This window comes from Pan troglodytes, chromosome 1 (genome assembly GCF_028858775.2).
Source record: "Pan troglodytes isolate AG18354 chromosome 1, NHGRI_mPanTro3-v2.0_pri, whole genome shotgun sequence".
NCBI classification, from domain to species: domain Eukaryota; kingdom Metazoa; phylum Chordata; class Mammalia; order Primates; family Hominidae; genus Pan; species Pan troglodytes.
The window spans coordinates 60,269,847-60,284,126 of NC_072398.2; the positions used below are offsets into that span (position 1 = coordinate 60,269,847).

Sequence of the window (14,280 nt, forward strand, 5' to 3'; positions counted from 1 at the left end):
ATATTATATTTTATATAATATAAATATATTTATATAATATATATTATATTTTATATAATATAAATATATTTATATAATATATATTATATTTTATATAATATAAATATATTTATATAATATATATTATATTTTATATAATATAAATATATTTATATAATATATATTATATTTTATATAATATAAATATATTTATATAATATATATTATATTTTATATAATATAAATATATTTATATAATATATATTATATTTTATATAATATAAATATATTTATATTATATATATTATATTTTATATAATATAAATATATTTATATTATATATAATATAATATATTTATATAATATATATTATATTATATATAATATAATATATTTATATAATTATATTATATTACATAAATATTAATATATTTATATAATATATATTATATTATATATAATATAAATATATTTATATTATATATATTATATTATATATAATATAAATATATTTATATTATATATATTATATTATATATAATATAAATATATTTATATAATATATATTATATTATATATAATATAAATATATTTATATAATATATATTATATTATATATAATATAAATATATTTATATAATATATATTTAGAGACAGAGAGAAGGAGTGAGAGAGAGAAAGAGAGAGGAAATAGAGGAAGAGAAACAGAAAAAGGCAGAGAAAAGGAAAAAGAGAGAAGATATTCCAGGAAGTTTAGTTTCAGAAGGCTTTAAGTAGAATCATATGTGACAGAAAATATTTCAAGGATAAAATAATATTGGATTATTTTGGTAGAGGCAGAAGACAGAAATTCTAGGCAGACAGGGGCGGGTCCCTTGTGTTACCCTACCTTCATGCAGAAAAGCCTGAAACCCATGGCCCAAAGTGAAAATTTCTATCCCTGTTTGTCTGCTCTCCCAATCATTTTTTTCTGAATAATGTCTTTTTACCAATAGAATGTTGCCTTTTCCAAAACTACCTACAACCACTCACTCAACCCATCCTGTGCCCCAGACTCACTCAGTAGAAGAGAGAGAGGTGACTTGACTTTAGAGGGATGGCTGGACTTAGGAGGAGAGATGGCTTGACTTCGGAGAGATGGCTTGACTTCAAGGAAGAGCTGGCTGGAGACCGCTGGACTTCAGGGGAAGATGACTTGTCCTTCTGGTCCCCTGTAGCTCCTCTCTCCACTGACAGCCATTTCCATTGCTAAGTAAAATTATCTGCCTCCACAATCCTTCAAGTGTCCATGTAACCTCATTTTTCTTGGATGCTAGGCAAGAGCTCTGGTATCCACTAAGGGTGGGTACCTAAAAAGAGGTTGTCACACTGGCCCTTTGTTCTAGCTGGCAGAGGGCAGCCACCCCATGTGACTAGGCATGGGGCCAACTGAGCTGATAACACACTTCTGACCATGGACAACAGAGCTAAGACAGCATTGTAACAGGGTCACAGACACCCCCACCTGGACACCACCATGGGGCCTGCATAGACCTTGCTCCTGCCAGTACCTAAAATAGCTAGCCAGATCCTGCGCTTATTCACTCAGGCCTAGTCTGGCCGCTGGGTGCAAATGGAGCTTGCTCCTGCTGGTGCCCAAAGGGGCTGGCCATTGCCCACACTCACACACTCACATGCTCCCTCACACGAGGGGTTGAGCGCTGTGGGCTGAGTGAACAGGTCTCCCCCACTGCAAGTCCCATGAAGGGGTCAAGAAAAATCCTGCATGAATTTCATTTTTAAGCACACGCATTCAAATCAAAAGAATTTGGTCATTGTTTGGTATTTTTGCCTTCGCGGTTTTCTAGAATAGTTGTTAGTATTAATTAGGACATGTCATAAATTCAACATAATGATCGATATAATTTTAAGTCACTTTTAGTGAAATATTGTCATTTGCAAAGAGAAGTGTAAGATTAGGGTTATGTAGTAGTATATACATACGATGCAAGCTCATGCTACCTGGATTTTATGGCTTTCACTCAGAAAATTCATGGGAAACAAAAAAGTCACTATAGTCAGTCCAAACTGTGTGCCTATTAATTTTCAAAGAAAGAATATGAAATAGTGACAAGATTAGTTCAGTAACTATAGATCCCAGACTATGAACCTCATTTAATTTTTAGTTGCTTTTTTTTTCATCTTGTTTATTACTTTGAGAACAAACTCAAAATATGAGTGTGGTGTGCTACAGTGGAAATATAATAAACTTTGAAGTCAGGAAGACACAAATTCAAATCCCATCTAGGTTACCTATGAACTAGGTTCCTGATCGTCTGTGAGGAACATTAGTAAGCTAAGATGAGGCTACTAATAACCATGTCAAGATAACTGTACTTATTCAACAAGTTAAAAAATATAAAATACCTACTACTATGACTGGTAATTAGCAAGTATTGTCTTATTAAATATTAAGACAATTAAATATTAGTTTCCTCATCATTGTGGAAGTCAACCTAAATGATAAAATAAAATAGAATAAAGAATACTTTATTAATAAATAAAGGAAAGTATTTACTAAAGTTAACCAGAGAAAGTGGCCTACTAAGAATATTAACTTTTCTTTTTTCTTTTGACTCATAAATCCAGTGCTTTGTTTTATACTACCCAAAAAATTTTCACGCCTTCTTAAAATATTCTGGATCCAAGTAGTTATTAGTGTGTTTGTTTTGTTTTCAATCTGTCTCTTCTTTTAAAGCCATTTAATATCTGTGCCTTAAAGGCTTGACTGACAGACCGAAATCTCTCTTCACCAATTTCTTCAAAAGGATTTAGGTTGTACTTATGCAAATGAATTCCCAGTAGCCTGTCTCCGAATTCTTCTTGAGTGAGAACACAAAATAGAAACTTACATAAATTTGAAAGCATAGATAAGTAATAAAGCATTAAAATGAAATATACTAAACTGGAAAATATAACACTTTTAAGAAAGTAATCAGAAATAAATCATTGCAAAGCACTTTTATTCAAATATTTTTATTTGAAAATTAATAGCAATGAATTATAGAACACAAGTGCATCTTATATTAAGTTTATCATCAGGTAATTTTTGGAATAATTGAAAATGACTCTCTTTTATTCCGCATAGAAAACCATTTAGCTCAATTTTATAATCAGGAAGTGCTTTATTATAGTAGTTTTATTCTTTGTTCTCCATGATTTTATTTTTCAGCAAACCAACCAATTTAGAACGTTATTTGTAGTCATTAAATTTAAAGTTATTCCCAATTTACTATAGAACTACTTAGTAAAGATAGCAATCTTATGAGCTGCTATCAGCCTCACTGCAATCCTGACAGTTTATGAAAGAAAAAGATGAGAAAGAAATACTGTATTTTCACAAGAAGCAGATAACTTTTTCTTATTAACTTTGGGCTATGTTTTTTTCTTTTTTTCATTCTTTTTATTTTTTTTCCATTAGACAGTTTCAGGAGTACCGGGGCCTAATCCATCTACCACTTTTAAGTCTTGAGTATTCATATCAAACATTTAAAACCATAATTTACCAACATCGTTAACATAGAAGTTTGCCAGTTTTCAAGAGATATTGACATTGTTTTGTAAAACTACAAACCTAGATCTGAACAAAATGTTATATATATCATGCTAAAAATATTCATAAAAAATTTAAAATATGCTTTTATTATGTTCTTAACACTGTACATTTACATTTGCATAGAGTGAATAGAATCATATTCTGCATACTTAAATAATATACATCTGAAAAGTTCACATCCATTGGTGATATTATACCAAATTATTCAAGTATTCTGTAACATATGTTATATAATACTTTGTCTACATATGAACAAAACACTTTTGGAAAATACGTTTCACTAGTTTTAAAAAGTAATACTTGGAAACAATACTGATACTTCAAGAAGATCTATACTAATTGCACACTACCTACCTATTAATCCAAGTCATTAGTTTCACTTTAGGCAAATTGCTTAATTTCTCTAATTCTCCTTGTTTCCATCTGTAAAATAAGTAAAGTATGTACCTTAACTTAAGGTTTCTCTAGACACTGATTTAGAAAGGCAATGCACAGCAGATAGCAAGATACATGGCACATGACAATCATTCAATAAATATAATAATATATTATTATTAATACTATTGCTATTTTTTCCAGTTTGGGTTTCCCAGGGAGCCAACTGAGGAGTTTATAGCTCAGGATAAATTTATTTAGGTGGGCTCTCAGGCTTAACATAACTGGAACTGAAGGGAAGGGAGCAGGAATGGCTAGAGAAAGAAGCTAGCTGTGATACAGGCCTACTGACAGCTTTGGCCATCCCCACTACGAGTTCTGGAACCGAAAGGGCCCTTCAGGGTTGTCCCAAGTCAGGCCTTAATGTCAAGGCCTTTAATCTCCTGAGTGGATCAATTATTTGATGTGGACACCCTGCGGAGGGAAGTGGTGTTGGGAAGGCAGCTCTGTGCAGCTGACGCAATTTCTGAAGGAGCTGATAGCTGAAGGCAAACTTTTAACAGCCCTCTCTGTACTGAGGCAACAGATTCTTCTTTGAAGGAGAAATTAAGTGGCACATTACAGCATCTGCCACAGTTACTAATGTCCAATCATAATTCTTCAGTTAATTTTCAGTACCATCAATATTGTAAAATCAAATTATTACAATTCATCTTACTTTTCAAGTTTTTCAATATCTTTCATAGAAAATGATTACCAAATCAGTAAATCATGCTATTTTTAGAATATTTAATATTAATTTTTATAATAGATATTTTCATCCTCTATTGGTATACCTGATGAACAATCTCTCTTATATTAAAAGTAATTTGCGAATGAGTCATCAGAAGAGTTTACTTTGGCCCTTGGGAAAAGAAGGTAACCTTGTTGAACGTTGTTAAATATGCCAACTACCTTTGTTAACAACTTACTGAATTTCCAGGACCAGATGGGAGTGAAAGTGAAGGTTGAATTTCCTCTAACGCTTTGCTCTTGTTTATATGCATGCTATGTAAGTAATACTTAAGTTCCATTCCACATTGAGTCTGCATGAGAAATCTACACTTAAAATGGCATTCATCCGGTGTTAAACAAGTTCTAGAAAATAATGAACCACTTTACATGCGGAATCTCTTATTTTAATTTCATAACAATTCTTCCCTTTTTGCAGAGGAGGAAACTGAGTTTTGGAGGTTAAATAACTCATGTAAGAGAAAAAAGAATTTGAACTCAGGGAGTTATATTCCAAAGCTTATGCCCTTAAACAGACACCTCTTGACTATCTTAGCCTCTTGGATAAAAACAGCAACAAACCACCACCCATCTGTCACTTTCCTGAGTCTAATAGATTTTATAAAATAATTGTATACCTGTGCGGGGGGGATGGTGGGGGAGGTTAATTACAGAAAGATACATTTAGAAGTTAATATCCAGGCTCTTAAATTGTCTTCTTATCATTTCAACACAGAGCATTCCCCTTGTCCTTCAATTTAAAAAGCTTCAAATTTATGCCATTTCTCTGGCTCTTCTCCCCTTGTCTGCTTGTATGGCTTTAACTCCACTTTCTTTCAACAGTGTTAAATCAAAACCACAAAACCTAAAACTCCACAAATTCTTTAAAATCTGACTTTCAGAGCAACTCAACCACCATACAATTTACAAATAGATTTTCTACATGGTGGCTCATGAACAGTGTTTTAGATGTCGGTAAAGGGGTGCTTCACATCTTCTCACACATTGAGCAAAATATGTAATGATTTTTAGGACTTTCTTAAATAACAAATTTATGATTACTTCAATTCCTCGTGTCAACAAGTAATTAATGATTTGAAAATATTTTCTCGACCTTCCTGATACTTCAATATTATGGATTTGATCTGTGAAAAGTAAAACTAAGACCTGATACCCGTAAGCTCTAAGATTATATGATCCTAAAGTTTCAAATTTAGTAGATAAAATGAAATTTCCAGATTTTATGCTAGCCAACAGGTAGCCAAAAGTGATCCGATTTTTAGGTTTGTTTTTATGTATGTGTACTATAGATTAAATACACATTTTCGATCAATTTAAATATAATTTAAGTTTAAACATCATTGGGAATTTTAATAATAATAAAGAATCCAATCAAATTATTGAAATAATCAACTCTCATCAAAATATGTCATCTTGATTCACTTTGAAAAAAATTATATTGCTAAGGGAATAATGTAACAAGGTCCATAGGTTCATGTAGAATTATTACTTCTTATTGTTAAAGTAACTTAAAACTAGTATACCACTTATTTTTAGCTTCTTATTCAAATGACTGTATTTAAAATGCTCATGTACGTATGTTTGGGTGGTTTGATATACAGATGAATCTGTATTAATCCCATGGATAATTGTTTGCGTTAATTTGGTGTTCTATTAAAAATAAAAATAAAAATAAAAAATTTTAACCTTCCTTCTACACCCACTTTACTGTTGCCCTTGATTTAAAAGTACAAAATTTATAATTTTTATATCATTAAAATATACATTTAAAAGTAACAGTTTTCACAAGATTTATTCTTCAGACAAGAGAAAGCATACTGAGAGGTGACAGCGTGCTAGCAGTCCTCACAGCCTTCGCTCGCTCTCGGCGCCTCCTCTGCCTGGGCTCCCACTTTGGCGGCGCTTGAGGAGCCCTTCAGTCCACCGCTGCACTGTGGCAGCCCCTTTCTGGGCTGGCCAAGGCCGGAGCCTGCTCCCTCAGCTTGCAGGGAGGTGTGGAGGGAGAGGCGCCAGCGGGCACTGGGGCTGTGCGCGCGCTTGCGGGCCAGCTGGAGTTCCGGGTGGGCGTGGGCTTGGTGGGCCCCGCACTGGGAGCAGCCGGCCGGCCCTGCCGGCCCCCGGCAATGAGGGGCTTAGCACCCGGCCAGCGGCTGCGGAGGGTGTACTGGGTCCCCCAGCAGTGCCAACTCACCGGCGCTGCGCTCGATTTCTCACCGGGCCTTAGCTGCCTTCCCGCGGGGCAGGGCTCTGGACCTGCAGCCCCCCATGCCTGAGCCTCCCACCCACTCCATGGGCTCCCGTGCGGCCCGAGCCTCCCGGATGAGCGCTACCCCCTGCTCCAAAGCGCCCAGTCTCATCGACCACCCAAGGGCTGAGGAGTGCCGGCGCACAGCGAGGGACTGGCAGGCAGCTCCACCTGCAGCCCCAGTGCAGGATCCACTGGGTGAAGCCAGCTGGGCTCCTGAGTCTGGTGGGGACGTGGAGAACCTTTAGGTCTAGCTCAGGGATTGTAAATACACCAATCAGCACCCTGTGTCTACCTCAGGGTTTGTGAATGCACCAATCGACACTCTGTATCTAGCTACTCTGGTGGGGCCTTGGAGAACCTTTATGTCTAGCTCAGGGATTGTAAATACACCAATCAGCACTCTGTACCTAGCTCAAGGTTTGTAAACACACCAATCAGCACCCTGTGTCTAGCTCAGGGTTTGTGAATGCACCAATGGACACTCTGTATCTAGCTAATCTGGGGGGGGACGTGGAGAACCTTTGTGTCTAGCTCAGAGATTGTAAACACACCAATCTGCGCCATGTCAAAACAGAGCACTTGTCTCTAACAATCAGCAGGATGTGGGTGGGGCCAGATAAGAGAATAAAAGCACGCTGCCAGAGCCAGCAGTGGCAACCTGCTCGGGTCGCCTTCCACACTGTGGAAGCTTTGTTTTCACTCTTTGCAATAAACCTTGCTACTGCTCACTCTTTGGGTCCACACCGCTTTTATGAGCTTAACACTCACAGCGAAGGTCTACAGCGTCACTCCTGAAGCCAGCGAGGCCATGAGCCCACCGGGAGGAACGAACAACTCCAGACGCGCCACCTTAAGAGCTGTAACACTCACCACGAAGGTCTGCAGCTTCACTCCTGAGCCAGCGAGACCGTGAACCCACCAGAAGGAAGAAACTCTGAACACATCTGAACATCAGAAGAAACAAACTCCAGACGCGCCACCTTAAGAGCTGTGACACTCACCGCAAGGGTCCGTGGCTTCATTCTTGAAGTCAGTGAGACCAAGAAGTCTTCATTCTTGAAGTCAGTGAGACCAATACTATTTTAAAATACTAAGAAAAATTGAAATAAAATTTGAAATAGTCTTATATGCTTGCTTGATTGTTAAGATATTGCAATAACTTTCCTGGGTGCATTGGAAAGAGTAAAAGAAGATTATTTCATTCATGGACATTTTTTCCTTACCTTAAGAAAAAGTATTACACTTAGTATGATTTCTTTTTTTTTTTTTTTTTTTTTTTGAGACGGAGTCTCGCTCTTTCGCCCAGGCTGGACTGCAGTGGCGCTACCTCGGCTCACTGCAAGCTCCGCCTCCCGGGTTCACGCCATTCTCCTGCCTCAACCTCCCGAGCAGCTGGGACTACAGGCGCCCGCCACCATGCCCGGCTATTTTTTTTTGTATTTTTAGTAGAGACGGGGTTTCACCGTATTAGCCAGGATGGTCTCGACCTCCCGACCTCGTGATCCACCCGCCTTGGCCTCCCAAAGTGCTGGGATTACAGGCATGAGCCACCGCGCCCGGCCTGTATGATTTCTTATTATAGAAATACTAAGTGTAAATGATACAAGATGTGTTTTCCTGGCTTTAAGGTCAATTTCATGTGGCCAAACGTGAGAAAAATTGAGACTGAAACGTTTGGGGCAAGATGAGATAGAATTGAGGTGTTCAAAAGCATAAGACATGAAGATCAAAAAGTATTTTACTCCAAGCTCATATTTATAAAATGTGAAATAAAAAATACATTAGAAAGGAATTGCAAGTTTATTCTCAGTGATATTTACTTTTTAAATTCACGTTGGTGCAATTCAACCTTAAAAAAAAAATCTCTGCTTTATCCTAGGTGCTATTTTAAAGTATTAAGGAAATGAATGTTTAATACAAATTTATAAGATTTGTTTGAAGTAATCTGACCAACTCTACTCCTCAAAGCTCTACTGTGCTAACAATTGAGACTTTTAAAAATATATATATATATTTTTTAATCTGGAAGAAAATTAACCAATTACATCTTCTAATGTTGATAATGTACAATAATTTTTTCAATAAGTGTTTCTAATTTTGCCATATTTTCTACAACCAGCTGATACTGTCTTTAAATTATTTAAAAATTTTTACAAAATTCTGCAACAATTCAACAACCTCTTATTTTTACCACTCCAAGGTCTTGTGGGTGATAGGTACAGGCCTTTCCAATATAAACATAAGCAGGCATTTTCTCTGGGATCTGAGGCAGCGACATCTTGGGGGACTTCACTTAAGGATTTTCTTTTTTTTTTCCAAGTTTTTTTTTTTTTTAATTATACTTTAAGTTCTAGGGTACATGTGCACAACGTGCAGGTTTGTTACATTTGTATACATGTGCCATGTTGGTGTGCTGCACCCGTTAACTCGTCATTCACATTAGGTATATCTCATAATGCTATGCCTCCCCCCTCCTCCCACCTCACAACAGGCCCCAGTGTGTGGTGTTCCCCTTCCTGTGTCCCAGTGTTCTCATTGTTTAATTCCCACCTATGAGTGAGAACATGTGGTGTTTGGTTTTTGTCTTTGTGATAGTTTGCTGAGAATGATGGTTTCCAGCTTCATCCATATCCCTACAAAGGACATGAACTATCCTTTTTTATGGCTGCATAGTATTCCATGGTGTATATGTGCCACATTTTCTTCATCCAGTCTATCACTGATGGACATTTGGGTTGGTTCTAAGTCTTTGCTATTCTGAATAGTGCCACAATACACATACGTGTGCATGTGTCTTTATAAAAGCATGATTTATAATCCTTTGGGTATATACCCAGTAATGGGATGGCTGGGTCAAATGGTATTTCTAGTTCTAGATCCCTGAGTAATCACCACACTGTCTTCCACAATGGTTGAACTAGTTTACAGTCCCACCAACATGGTAAAAGTGTTCCTATTTCTCCACATCTTCTCTAGCACCTGTTGTTTCCTGACTTTTTAATCATCGCCATTCTAACTGGTGTGAGATAGTATCTCATTGTGGTTTTAATTTGCATTTCTCTGATGGCTAGTGATGATGAGCATTTTTTCATGTGTCTGTTGGCTGCCTAAATGTCTTCTTTTGAGAAGTGTCTGTTCATATCCTTCACCCACTTGTCGATGGGGTTGCTTATTTCTTGTAAATTTGTTTGAGTTCTTTGTAGATTCTGGATATTAGCCTTCTGTTGGATGAGTAGATAGCAAAAATTTTCTCCCATTCTGTAGGTTGTCTGTTCACTCTGATGGTAGTTTCTTTTGCTGTGCAGAAGCTCTTTAGTTTAATTAGATTCCAATTGTCAATTTTGGCTTTTGTTGCCATTGCTTTTGGTGTTTTAGACATGAATTGCTTGCCCATGCCTATGTCCTGAATGGTATTGCCTAGGTTTTCTTCTAGGGTTTTTATGGTTTTAGGTCTAACATTTAAGTCTTTAATCCATCTTGAATTAATTTTTGTATAAGTGTAAGGAAGGGATCCAGTTTCAGCTTTCTACATATGGCTAGCCAGTTTTCCCAGCACCATTTATTTATAGATTCAATGCTATACCCATCAAGCTACCAATGACTTTCTTCACAGAATTGGAAAAAACTACTTTAAAGTTCATATGGATCCAAAAAAGAGCCCGCATTGTCAAGTCAATCCTAAGCCAAAAGAACAAAGCTGGAGGCATCATGCTACCTGACTTCAAACTATACTACAAGGCTACAGTAACCAAAACAGCATGGTACTGGTACCAAAACAGAAATATAGACCAATGGAACAGAACAGAGCCTTCAGAAATAATACCACACATCTATAACCATCTGATCTTTGACAAATCTGACAAAAACAAGAAATGGGGAAACAAATGAGACTTTATTCGGAGCTCTAGGATCAGTCCATCTACTAGGTTCCAGAGGTTGCCTTGAATCATTCAGAGGGAATTAAGAAATCCTAGGTTACTATCTCAGGTTGAATTACTAGGTCATTCTTAATGCAAATCAAAAGCACAATGAGATACCATCTCACACCAGTTAGAATGGCAATCATTAAAATGTCAGGAAACAACAGGTGCTGGAGAGGATGTGGAGAAATAGGAACACTTTTACACTGTTGGTGGGACTGTAAACTAGTTCAACCATTGTGGAAGACAGTGTGGCAATTCCTCAAGGATCTAGAACTAGAAATACCATTTGACCCAGCCATCCCATTACTGGGTATATACCCAAAGGATTACAAATCACGCTGCTATAAAGACACATGCACATGTATGTTTATTGTGGCACTATTCACAATAGCAAAGACTTGCAACCAACCCAAATGTCCATCAGTGATAGACTGGATGAAGAAAATGTGGCACATATACACATGGAATACTATGCAGCCATAAAAAATGATGAGTTCATGTCCTTTGTAGGGACATGGATGAATCTGGAAACCAGCATTCTCAGCAAACTCTCGCAAGGACAAAAAAACAAACACTGCATGTTCTCACTCACAGGTGGGAATTGAAAAATGACAACACTTGGACACAGGAAGGGGAACATCACACACCGGGGCCTGTTGTGGGGTGCGGGGAGCAGGGAGGGATAGCATTAGGAGATATACCTAATATAAATGACGAGTTAATAGGTGCAGCACACCAACATGGCACATGTATACATATGTAATAAACCTGCACGTTGTGCACATATACCCTAAAACTTAAAGCATAATTAAAAAAAAGAAAAAAATAAAGACTAGGCCATTCTTAAAGACACTGGGACACTGCTTATACTCTGATCCTAGTAATTGGGTTTAGGCCTTGTTTTGTTGTCAGTCCTTTAGTTATAGGAGAGAATACCTTATTTATTTTCCTACTTTTAAAATCTGTTCAGGACTTTGTTCTACCTGAACTGTATTTCTAAGTAATGACTCTGAACTCTGAACTAATGACAGCTGACTTAAGTCCTCCTACCTGAAAAATGTCCTTAATGTTAAACCTGAGCTTGTCTGTTTGTTGCTGCATGGTCTGTTGTGCTACAGCAAGTAACAGAGCCCACATTTCTCTCTTGACAGCCACATATTTAACTCTTCCTATGCCTTCTTCTTCCTATCTATACAGAGCAAAACCTTTCTTCTATCACCATCCACTCTAGAAACCATGATGTACTCCCAGACAATGGGGCATCTGTGCCTGCTTTAATTTTCTACTTGTCATGTCTGCTCTTTATTGTTCTGAAATTTGTAATCATGAGTGAGCTCCCAAGGGGGCTTTTATAGTTACTGACCCAAAGGAACTTAATATATATTTCATGTATGCATGTACATATATTAAAGGGGTAGGAATATTATGAGGGGGATAATAATGTAAATCATGAATAACACATAAATGTTTTATATTAAGTGTTACAAAAGAGGTAACATTTTATGGGTGTTTGAAGGAAGAAGTCATATCTAACTAAGGGAAGGCATGATGACAGAATGTCTCAGGTTGCAATTTCATAACAAGGTGATAAAAATTGATACCTATAGAGTGGATTTTAGAATTTCTTTGCTAATATTGGTAAATATAAAGGAAGAGTAACTGTGTCTGAATCTCTGCTCTGTGTGATCTTTTACAAGTAATAACACTGCTTTGCTTGATTTTCCTCATCCAAAAAAAGAGGATTTATCACAGAGCGTTAGAGGATCAAATTAGTTACTATAATAATTACTATTTTAACAAAGTTAAACATTTCCTGGCATGAGGAAATGCCAGGACATTTGGCAATTAACTTTATTAGTAGTAATAATTAGTAATTATTACTGTCATCATCACCAGGATTATCATTTTTATTATCATCATCATCTTATTAAAGAAAATGGTAAAAATAAGACAATTGGAGGCAAGCAGTGTGACATATATTGGATAGAATGAAGGTAATTCTGCTTATATGTTATTATTAATTTTAGATTGCTTTAAAAAATTAAATTGGGTTTGAAAAGAGATACAGAAGATTTAAAAATGGCATAATACAGTATATTAAAAATAATTCCCATTAGCAATAATAAAGTTAATGCCAAATTGCCTAGGTCTCATTAACGCATTAATTGTTCTTGCTATCTGTTAGAAATGAAGAGGCAGACATATGACTGAGGGAAATGAATTGTTCATAGTGTTCTGCTACGTTTTGTCATGATTATCCTCAAAGTTTATTCGGTGTAATCAAATATAAATATTGAGTTTTGTCGATGGAGTGGAATCATCCTCTGAGAAATTAAATTTTCACCCTCTTTGTGGTAAACATATTAGTAATTTCATCCAAAGGTTTTCTGTTAAAAAAACAAAAAGGTCTTGGGAAGCAAAAAATGAGAAATTGGATAACCATGAGTATTCTGAAGATAAATAAGGAATTGTTTAAATGTAATTTAAATAGTTGATCAAGGATCTAAAATGATAAGAACTGCAGTTTACAAAGTTTATATTGAACTAAGTAAAGTTGGCTTTTGGACACTTTTGGTAAACATTTGAGGACTTAGTAATAGGTAAATGGAATTTTTAGTATTCCTTAAGGCATGTTAAGCAAAAGAGTATATTAGTGCATTTGTGCTTCTATAACAAATACCTGAGATTGGGTAATGTGCAAAGAAGATAAATTTTTTTCTCATACTTATGGAGGCTGAAAGTCTAAGATAAGGCACTGGAAGCTTTGGTGTCTGGTGAAGGCCCAGGCTCCGCTTCCAAAGGCACCTTGTTGCTGCATCCTCACAAGGCAGAAGGTGGAAAGGAAACTGGACTACCTAGTTTCCTCTAGCCCTTTTTTTTTTTTTTTTTTTTTTTTTTTTTTTTGAGACAAAGTCTCCCTCTATCGCCCAGGCTGGAGTGCAGTGGCGTGATCTCGGCTCACTGCAAGCTCTGCCTCCCGAGTTCACGCCATTCTCCTGCCTCAGCCTCCCAAGTAGCTGGGACTACAGGCGCCCGTCACCACGCCCAGCGAATTTTTTTGTATTTTCAGTAAAGATGGGGTTTCACCGTGTTAGCCAGGATGGTCTGGATCTCCTGACCTCTTGATCCGCCAGCCTCAGCCTCCCAAAGTGCTGGGATTACAGGCATGAGCCACCGCGCCCGGCCTCCTCTAGCCCTCTTATAAAGCCACTAATCTCACTCATAACGATGGAGCCCTCGTGGCCTAATCACCTCCTAAAGGCCCCATCTTTTAATACTGTTTCATTGGGGATTCAGGTTTAGCCTGAAATTTGGAGGGGACACAAACATTCAAGCCATAGCAGAAAATAACAGATGAAACTTCCACA

At 36.8% G+C, this 14,280-nt stretch overlaps 1 long non-coding RNA gene across 1 annotated transcript in view; it reads right to left on the reverse strand.

The window, feature by feature from the left end:
• Positions 1-1,306, reverse strand: part of LOC129135717 (uncharacterized) — a 31,910-nt gene extending 30,604 nt beyond the window's left edge. The window contains exon 1 of the long non-coding RNA XR_008536745.2: positions 1,039-1,306. This is a non-coding gene — a long non-coding RNA (uncharacterized LOC129135717). The remainder of the gene's footprint in view (positions 1-1,038) is intronic.
• Positions 1,307-14,280: the final 12,974 nt, after the last annotated feature.